This window comes from Symphalangus syndactylus, chromosome 2 (assembly GCF_028878055.3).
Source record: "Symphalangus syndactylus isolate Jambi chromosome 2, NHGRI_mSymSyn1-v2.1_pri, whole genome shotgun sequence".
NCBI lineage: Eukaryota > Metazoa > Chordata > Mammalia > Primates > Hylobatidae > Symphalangus > Symphalangus syndactylus.
Window position 1 is genome coordinate 82,985,268 of NC_072424.2, and position 9,507 is coordinate 82,994,774.

At 38.8% G+C, this 9,507-nt stretch overlaps 1 long non-coding RNA gene across 1 annotated transcript in view; it reads left to right on the plus strand.

Moving 5' to 3' along the window:
* The window catches only part of LOC129471526 (uncharacterized), a 46,168-nt gene extending 45,820 nt beyond the window's left edge, over nt 1–348 (plus strand). The window contains exon 4 of the long non-coding RNA XR_008653622.2: nt 241–348. This is a non-coding gene — a long non-coding RNA (uncharacterized lncRNA). The remainder of the gene's footprint in view (nt 1–240) is intronic.
* Nucleotides 349–9,507: the final 9,159 nt, after the last annotated feature.

Genomic DNA, 9,507 nt, shown 5'->3' on the forward strand with positions numbered 1-9,507 from the left:
TGTGTGTGTATTCATATATATGTATGTATATATGTATATATATAAATACGTACACCTTTAAACTATGGCCAGGGAAGTGAGAAGGCCATGAACTTTGAGGTCAGATGTACTCTGGATTTAGATGTTACTTGTTTAGTGTCCTACATTTTAAAAATTTAAGGATTATATTACTGTTATTTTTAATTTAAAAACTCAGAAGCTGTTACTGTTGCCCTGGGTTCTTATGATCTCCCATGATAGAGATTAACAGAGATCACCAAACATAGCAGCAAAGGAAAGTGTATTCAGCTTGTGCGCAAGGGAATCAGCACCAAGAAAGGCAAAGGAACGGACTGCTCTGAGGACAGTGTGTGGGTGAGTTTTATAGGGTCTTTCTATAGGGGAGGGTTACATCAGGGCACCTGTAGGAGGAGTTTTTCTAGTGCTTGCACAGTGGCCCAATATGCTTTTTCATACATCATATGTAGCATTAGCATTTCAAATCTCCACCCCAGGAGTAATTTTTAGCATTAAAGTGAGGAAGGGGTAAATGTACGTTGGAGTTTAAGTCTAACTGTACAGGTGGGGATCTGGGGAAGTCCCTAGCCCTCTGAAATAGGAGCTTGCAGGTAACAGCTTGTTGGGTCTTTTGTTACCTATTGACTGAGAGTTAGATAAGCTAGAGCTTGAGTAAGGAGATTTATCCTTTTTCACCACACCATCTTAAAATAGCTTTCCCGTCTTAATGCAACAAAAATATCCCTGTGAGACAGATTCTTCAGTGGCCCCAATGGTTTCTGATTCCCAGTACCTCTTCATGTTCATACCTGTGTTAGATCCCCTCCTCCTAAGAGGAGTTGGGACCTGTGACTTGCTTCTGAAAATAATTATAACAAAGGTGATGGATATCACTCCCATGACTACATTATATTATAAAAGACTCTCTCTTGTGAACAGACTCTAGAGACTGTCCGGTCTGGCCTGATGAAGGCATTGGCCATACTTGGGAAGTCCACATGGTGAGGAACCATGGGCAGCCTCTAGGAGCTGAAAGGCAGCTTCCGGCCCATAGCCAGCCAGCAAGAAGTCCTACAAACTCCAGGAAATGAATTCTGTCAACAGCCTAAGTGAACTTAGAAGTAAATCCTTCCCCAGTCAATCATCCACATGAGAACACAGACCAATGACACCTTAATTGCAGTTTTGTGAAACCCTGAGCAGAGGATCCACTTAATCCATTCCTGGACTCCTAAATGCACCCCCTGACCCAAATTTTGAGAGTATATACAGAGTGCAATCCCTCTTTGAAAATTTTGTGTTAAATACTGCTGCCCTGCTGCATTCTGATTTTTCTCTTTCTTACTCCTTCACATTACATTTTCTTGCCTTGATCATGGCAGAGTTCTCTTTCTCTGTCTCCCTCATTTTGTGTTATTATACGTTTTATTATATAAGTAATACATGAATATAATGCAATATACTAAGGTATATTGCTTGGCATCGTGCTGTATCTGCCAACTTTCTTTTCCAGACAACAAAATACCTTGAAGTTCATTTATCTTTTAACGTATGTAGTATATATAAAATTCTTCTTTTAAATGACTGTATGCTATTATATTATTAATATGTCTACCTGAAATAATGGAAAGGATCAGAATCCAGTTTAAAAGCATTTATCCAAGTGAAAAGCTGAGAATGCCATTCAGATAACACAGACTCCAAAGGAATGGAGTCAGTGCTCCAAAGTTAAGATCTTGCATACACCAGCAGAAAACAAAGAAACTTAGTAGGATTATAACATTTTCTAAACAAGGCTGGTTTATGAGTTACAACAATTTAATTAGTTACAATTTGTTTTCTTTTCCATATAGCTTGTTTTCTTTTCCTATTTAAAAGAGTATATTTAACATTCCATCTTAGACAATGTGGTAGTCATGAAGTCTGTGAGAGAGGAAAGAAGGAAGTTACTCTATAATGAAGATCAACAGTTAAGAGAGAAGGGGTCTTCCCTGGTGCCCTTTAGTCATGTATAACATTTTACAAAACAACATAGGTAAGGGAAAAGGCTAATCTATAATCAGAAAAACAAAGGTCACAGCTGCCTACTTTATAGCTGCCTGTTTTTACATGTGACTCAGATCCCATAATCAGATTCCCGTAAGGCTCAAAATGTTTTAAAGTTCCAACAGCTTAGGATTTTACTTATTTTCACAAACATATCACAGTGCATCCATCCTCTTAACTATTTAGGTTGTTTGTAGTTTTTTTTTTTTTTTTTGAGACAGAGTCTCATTGTGTCACCCAGGCTGGAGTAGTGCAGCGGTACAATCTTGGCTCACTGCAACCTCTGCCTCCTGGGTTTAAGAGATTCTCCTGCTTCAGCCTCCCAAGTAACTGGGATTATAGGCACCTGCCACCACATCTGGCTAATTTTTGTGTTTTTAATAGAGATGGAGTTTCACCATGTTGGCCAGCCTGGTCTTGAACTCCTGACCTCAAGTGATCCACCTGCCTTGGCCTCCCAAAGTGCTGGGATTACAGGCATGAGCCACTGCACTGGGCCTGTTTCTAGTATTTGATATAGCAAACAAATGCTGTGTGCATGCTCCTTGGACACATATGTGATGATTTCTCCAGAATATATGTTCAGAAGTAGGGCTCTGAGTATGTTCATTTTCATTTTATTTGCTACTGACAAATCATTCTTCAGAGTGTCTGTGTCCATTTATATCCCTACCATGTATGTAGGAGAGTGCTCCTTCCTGCACTCTCCTCTCTTCACAACCCCCATTGACACCTGCTGTTACCCAACTTTAAAATTTTTGCTCTAACTCTCTTTCATATTCCTGTTCTCCTCTCTTTTTTTGCATTTTCCTTTTCTTCCTCCTCCTTCTCTCTCTCCTCATGTTTCCTGCCTCTCTTCCCTCTCTTTCTCAGTTTTTTCTCTTTTGTTTGCTTTTGCTTTGTAAAAATTTATAATTTGTTTTAATTTAAAATTTATAATCTTTAAAATTTAATTTATAACCTGATTCATAATGAAGATTATGGAAATATCTGTCAGCAAATGTACATTTACAAAATAATTGCCAATGACTGCAGTGGGTTGTATGTTAGTGGCCAACCATCTTTTAAAAAAAATTGATGTCAAATAACCATAACGTAAAAGTAACCGTCTCAAAATATACAAGTCAGTGACATTTAGCACATTAAGTGTTGTGCAACCAACACCTCTATCTGGCTTCAAAACATTTAATCCCCCCAAAGGAAAACTCCATACACATAAAGCCTTCACTTTCCAATTCCCCTTTCTCCCCTGGCAACCACTGACCTGCTTTTTGTCTCTATGGATTTTCCTACTCTAGATATTTAATATAAATGGAATCATACAACATATGACATTGTATGTCTGGTTTCTTTCACTTGGCATAATGTTTTTGAGGTTAATCCAAATCGTAGCATGTAGAAACTTCTTCCTTTTTATGGCTAAATAATATTACATTGTTTATTATGCCATAGTTTGTTAATCCATTATCTGTTGATGAACATTTGGGTATTTCCACCATTTGACTACTGTGAATAGTGTTGCTATTAACACTTGTATGTAAGCTTTTGTTTGAATACTTTTGGCTATACACCTAGGGGAAGAATTGCTGGGTCATATGGTAATTCCATGTTAATTTTTTTAAGGAACTACCAAACTGTTTTCTATAACAACTGTATCATTTTACAGTCCTACTAACAATGTATGTGTGTTCTTATTTCTCCACATTCTTGGCAACACTTATTATTTTCTTTTTTTTAAATATAGCTATTTTAGTGGGTGTGAAGTAGTATCTCATTGTTTTGATTTGCATCTCTGTAATGACTCATTATGTTGAATGTCATTTCATGTGATTGTTGGGCATTTGCATATTTTTAGAGGAATGCCTGTTTAAGTCCTTTGCCAATTTTTCAGTTGGGTTGCTTGTCTTTCTGTTGTTGAGTTGTAAGAGTTCTTTATATATTTTGGATACCAGACAGCCTCTATCAGATATATGACTTTCAGCCAGGTGTGGTGGCTCACGCCTGTAATACCAGCACTTTGGGAGGCCGAAGTGGGAGGATCACCCAAAGTCAGGAGTTCAAGACCAGTCTGGCCAACATGGTGAACCACATCTCTACTAAAAATACAAAAATTAGCTGGGCATTAGCACGTAGCATAGCCACGTGCCACCACGCCCGGCTAATTTTTGTATTTTTAGTAGAGACGGAGTTTCACCATGTTGTCCAGGCTGGTCTCGAACTCCTGACCTCAGGTGATCCATACACCTGAGGCTCCCAAAGTGCTGGGATTACAGGCATGAGCCACTGCATTGCCCAGCCTATACGTCTATTCTTAATGCCAGTACCACACTGTTTTGATTACTTAGTAATTTTTTTTTCTAGTAAGTTTTGAAATCAGGAATTATGAGTCTTCCAACCTTTTTTTTTCCTTTTTCAAGATTGTTTTGGCTATTTGTGGTCCCCTGCAATCCATATGAATGTTATGATTTGTTCCATATCTTAAAAAGGGTCATTAGTATTTTAATAGGAATTATAAAGATCTATAAAACACTTTAGGTAATACTGCTATCTTAAGTCTTCCAATACATGAACATTTATTTAGGTCTTCTCTAATTTCTTTCTGCAATGTTTTTCATATTCAATGTACCAGTCTTGTGTCTTCCTGACTAAATTTATTTCTAACCCTTTTGCTTTTGTTTTCAATGTACATCTATCTGCCCCCCTCCTTTTTTGGTCTCAGAAGCTGACTCTTTCCCTCATTAAAATATCAAGTCCATTTCATAGCTATAGATCAAAGCACTTCTTGTTGTTGTAGAGACTCCATCCACTTCCTTACTCTTCCTGCAATCTTGCTCATAGAAAGTCCTTGAGCTTCTCTCCTCTTCACACATGTCAGAGGCAAGGCTGTCAGACCTGCTTCCAGAACTGAGAGTGACAATTGTTTTTTAGGTAGGTAGGAGCCCAGCAGGCCTTAGGGCAGCAGGACCTGAGCTGGAGATTTAGTCAGGGGAATAGGAAACCTTTTGAGATACAGTTCAGCAAAGCACACTACTATATGAAGTCACTCTGATATAGAAGTTGCTTTAATATGTGGGAATGGTGAATGGAATATGTCTAATTTTCTACCTTATAAGTAATAGTTGGAATTGAAACACAGTGCAAAGAGAAAAAAATAGTATGCAAAAAGTGTCTCAAAGTAGTAAGCCCTCTATTAGGGCTTGTTGCTAAGGTTTTAATTAAGAAAGCACATTTTGAAATTCAGTAGCCTGGTTGGTCACCAGTGGCTCATATCTGCAATCCCAGCACTCTGGGAGGTTGAGGTGGGCGGTTTGCTTGAACTCAGAAGTTTGAGACCAGCCTAGGAAACATGGCAAAACCCCGTCTCTACAAAACACACAAAAATTAGTTGGGTTCAGTGGTGTGCACCTGTAGTCCCAGTTACTTGGGTGGCTGAGATGGGAGGCTTGAGCCTAGGAGGTTGAGGCTGCAGTGAGCTGTGTGATTGCATCATTGTAGTTAAGCTTGGGCAACAGAGCGAGATCCTGTCTCAAAATATATTAAATAATAAAATAAATAAAAAATAGTAATTCAGTAGCCTAAAGGGAGTTTTAAATCACAAATTATATATGAGTTCTAGAGGGGAGAATTAATGTTCAGAATTAGTAGAGAAACGGGAAGTCATTGAAAAATAGAAATACAAACCAACAAAAGCAAAGAGAAAACAAGAAGATGAAAAGGTGGATTCCTCTGTAAGGACTTTAAGATTTTTATTGATTATTTTTCCATATTATAGTATGCTTCAAACCCAATTCTATTAAGAAATTGTAGTTGAAAACATTTTTGTTTAGACATGTTGGCCTTTTTAAAATTATACCTTTCATAAATGTTAATAGAATATTTGTACCAGTATCATCTTTAACAGGTACAAGACAAAAACCCTTAACAGTTACAAGACTAAAAATTGCAGAACTATAAAGAGCAGTAGATCTCACAGAAGATCATCGAAACAAAGTGCGGCTGACGCACAAGCTCTAGAAACAGTTGTGAGATCAGGCTGCTAATTCTGCCGCTGGCCTGGTGGTTAAGTGGGGTGGGCAATTTTTGAATTTTCATATTCTTAGAGCCCAGAGGGGCCTTACTGATCAGAGGCTTATCGTTCGTGTTAATTTTCATTGGTTCTTCTTAGGTTTTAATATTAACCACAACCTCGGAGGCTATAATTAAGATGATAAGATGATTTAAATGTTAAGCATCATTAGATATTTAGCTTCTTTTATTTTTTTTTTTTCAAGGAAAGCAAGAAGAAAGTATCTGACCCCTTAAAGGTGCCATACTGGATTGGACCTGGAGGAAGTGTCAGACTTTTCCTCTCTAGGTTGGCTTTTATATGCAAGATGATGCAAATTAAGCACTGGCACAGCAACTGGCACATAGTTTATTTCATTATTATTGTTATTACCGTTATCTGTATGATAGACTATTATATATATGAGTTTCTTAAGGAAAAATTATATCTATTAAATATATGATCTTTGATATTAGAAGTGATACTTATCTTTTTACGCCTTCTGTTTTTTCCTTTTTAAATCTTGAACTATATGTATAATTCGATAAAAGCAATTGAAAGACGAAGAACTCTTTAGAGAGAGCAAGGCCACAAGAAAGGATCCTGACTTTATTATGGACCAGGCAATTTGAGTAATTGGTCTCCTTCACAGTCCTATTTCTATAGAGGAGATGGGCTTGTCCGGTGGTCACAGGTAGCTGGCACCAGCCATCAGATACATCTGACAAACCCCCTCATCACACCAACCCACTGATTCGGGTGACTAAGTACCCTCCTTGCACTTCCTCCAGGCCAGGAGGGGAGGTCTGGACACTTGGCATGTAGGTAGTGGTATCCTCTCTCACTCAGTAGTGTCCTTGGAACCCTGCACATGTGAAGCAGCTCCTTTGAGGCTGCCTGGCCTGGAAAAATTCCTGTTGAACAGTCACTTTTCCTGTGAATTGTGTCTCTGGGTCTCATTTCCTCATCGTTAAATGAGAGGAAGACAGTAATGTCTGTTGCCCCTTTATACAGGCTTTCCAGGAATCAGCTGAGTGTACCTGATCTTTCTCACTTTGCCACATTTGTTAGTGATGTCCGGGGCTGGATTCCTAGAATCGCCAGATAGAAAGATGTCTTCATAGGGCGCCCATCCAGCCCATCTTTAAGGAGGGTTGCAACCAAACAGGGAAGGCTGCCAGCGGTGATTCTTCCTCAGCTTCCTTGCATCACTTATTTATGGACCTAAAACCCAGTAATGCCTTCTATTCCACTCTAAATCTTTCCACTCTTAAACAGAATCCCTCTTGGGACTTCTTTCAGAAAAATCAGTTCCTTAGTCTTCTCTGGACTGTCTCCAGTTACTTCGTATTGTCTTGAATTGAAGTTGAGGAGCTCTGAACTCAGTGTTTCCTCCCATAGATACTAAGCAGTCTTGAGCAGAGGAAAAGGCAACTTGTATCCCTCAATGCCATGTAACAGTGATGCTAGGCCACGGGAGCACTCCGTAGAGGGAAAGTAGGGGCTTCATGGCTAAGAGAACTGAAAACAAGATTCTGCTACACAGTTTGCCTGCTGGTGATCATTGGCAAGGGGTTTACTTTGCCTCAGTTCTCCAAAGGTAAAAGAGGAATAATAATAATATTTCATGGCTGGGCACGGTGGCTCACGCCTGTAATCCCAGCATTTTGGGAGGCTGAGGTGGGCAGATCATGAGATCAGGAGATTGAGACCATCCTGGCCACCATGGTGAAACCCTGTCTCTATTAAAAATACAAAAATTAGCTGGGCGTGGTGGCATGCACCTGTAGTCCCAGCTACTCGGGAGGCTGAGGCAGGAGAATCCCTTGAATCCAGGAGACGGAGGTTGCAGTGGGCCGAGATTGCAGCACTGCACTCCAACCTGGCAACAGACTGAGACTCTGTCTCCAAAAATAATAATAATAATAATAATACTTCCTAAGGTCATTATGAGGAGTAAGTGAGGTGGTATATAGAAAATGCTTGGTTTATCTTGTATATATTTTTTCATACAAAAGATGCTTACATACGAGACAATCACATCATCAAGTGTTCAATGGAAGAAATGTGACCTTTTCCAACGCTGAAGAAAAATGTGACTATAGTGAACTTACTGAAAAACAGAACTGTCCTGTATTCTAAGGGATTTTCAGGGGTAATTTTAACTGTCTTTAATCTTTGCCTGAAATGCTGAGCCTAGCTCCACGATAAACTGCAATTCCCCTGGGTAAGAGTTTGCCTTACTATTTTACAGTTCTCTGCAGCTTACAAAGCAGTTCCTATAATCTTTTTTCTTTTTTTAAGTTTAGTGATTTTGGAACCATTGCCCCAAAGATAAATAACGTTTATAGGCCTCAAGGAAAGAGAACTTGATTTAGAAGTATCTCCTTCAATTACTGGAAATCCCTATGAAATAGAAAAAATCCACAAAAACACATATATGAGCAGTGTTTGAAGTAGTCAGTGTATGAGATAAAAGGTACATTCCCAGATTTTTAAAACAAACAAAAAAATGTGTTGCAAATGAGGCAAGTTTCTTTAGATCTAATAACAAACAGATGAAGAAAAAAAACCTAAAACCTGAGGATATTTTCCATATGCTCAATAAGGTAGATAACAACCTCTTATAATCAGGCACCATTCTAAGCAGGTTACATGTATTAAGGCATTTAATCCTCCTGTGAACTTATAAGCAGGTATTGTTTCCATTCGCCTTTTCTGGATAAGGAAGCTCAGGCATAGAAAGATTAATTTCCCCAAGGTTTCACAGCAGCACCTGTGGCAGAGCTGGCTTCCTACTCAGGCAGCAGGCTCTGAGAAGCCACACCTTTCACCACTGTACCATGTTGCTCTTCTGGAGTGTTGCTGGTTGGGAAATTCTAGCACAGGCCTGTCTTTATCCTAACCTAGGAAGCAGTATAGCACAGTAGTTAAATGCACATTTGGGGGTTATCTATTAGGTTGGGGCAAAAGTAATCGCAGTTTTTTTGACATTAAAAGTAATGCCAAAAACCGGGATTACTTTTGCCCCAACCTAAATCAATAATTTGTCTTTTTACCCCTGACTCCACCACTTGATGGAGAATCAGGGAAGGACAATTTGGTGAGTTTCCTTGCTCCTTCCATCTCAAATCCTGGCTGGTAAAGAAACTGAAGTCTAAAGGATTAAGATATTTAAAATAGAAATCATGTTCTGTACCCAAACACTGGGTTGTTTTGCCACCTTCTGAGTCAGCTTGATTCAGAAAGCTTCCTGTACATCAGCTGTTTCAGATCACTAAGTGGTGTTTTTTTTTTTAAATGCAATCTACTAAGTATACATGAATAAGGGGTGTGAATTATGGAGAAAATTAATTTGTGTATTAACATTTTGAATTAACATTAACTTAAGTAAGATAAATTCTCACTATTTCCTCTGA